Genomic DNA, 812 nt, shown 5'->3' on the forward strand with positions numbered 1-812 from the left:
GCTTTTCTGACTGATATGACACAAACAATGTTAACCTTTTGTACATTCTCTAAAATGCATATTTTAGATTCACAATTCATTTAAAAGCCTCTGGTGTGTAAAAATAGTAAATATCATCATGTCCTCCTGTTTTTTTTACCCTAATAAAAGTTATAGGAGCATTAAATAGGCCTGAAGAAACTTCATTCTAATGCTCATTATATTAGTGTTAGCCGCGCTTATGCTAACGATTAACTACTCTAATAACAGCGTTCATTTCAATCCGACATTCAAATTAAAATATTGAATAATATTCATAACAGAAGCTGTGTTTCCCACAGACTTTCACTCTATTTGTGGCGGCATATAAATGCAAATTCATTCTCTGCCAGCAGGAGGCGCTTGTAAAGCGGGAGAGATAGAGGTTTCCCCAGTAACGGCTGTACACAAAGCAGAGCTCAGCTCACAAATGCTGCTTTATCAGACATCACATGCAAGATGAAATTAAAATGACATCCATAATTTTCTGAAGACAGTCGGTTTCCTTCAGAAATACAGTGATATAAAAACACCCGCACCGGGTTTCGACTTTGACACGTGCAGTGCTCATGTTTATTCAGCGCAGAGTATGTGAGTTGGAAAATCTATTTGTGGCGTTCAGTTTTGATATTGTGGCGCGGGCCGCCACAAATAAATCGATATGGGAAACACTGAGAATATCTAAATATTAAAAATTAAAATGAAACTTAGCTGCTTGAACTCTTTTTCTTTCATTTGATCTGGGTGTCTGTCTTTAAAGTGTTTTGTTAGTTTGGTGTGTTTCCTCATTTTGA

At 36.5% G+C, this 812-nt stretch overlaps 1 protein-coding gene across 1 annotated transcript in view; it reads right to left on the reverse strand.

Annotated features, from left to right (window-relative positions):
* Nucleotides 1-812, reverse strand: part of LOC107753279 (janus kinase and microtubule-interacting protein 3-like) — a 39,987-nt gene that overhangs the window by 23,320 nt on the left and 15,855 nt on the right. The gene's annotated exons all lie outside the window — the stretch shown is intronic.

The sequence above is a fragment of the Sinocyclocheilus rhinocerous genome, unplaced genomic scaffold (genome assembly GCF_001515625.1).
Source record: "Sinocyclocheilus rhinocerous isolate Xijiao unplaced genomic scaffold, SAMN03320098_v1.1 scaffold411, whole genome shotgun sequence".
Lineage (NCBI taxonomy): Eukaryota > Metazoa > Chordata > Actinopteri > Cypriniformes > Cyprinidae > Sinocyclocheilus > Sinocyclocheilus rhinocerous.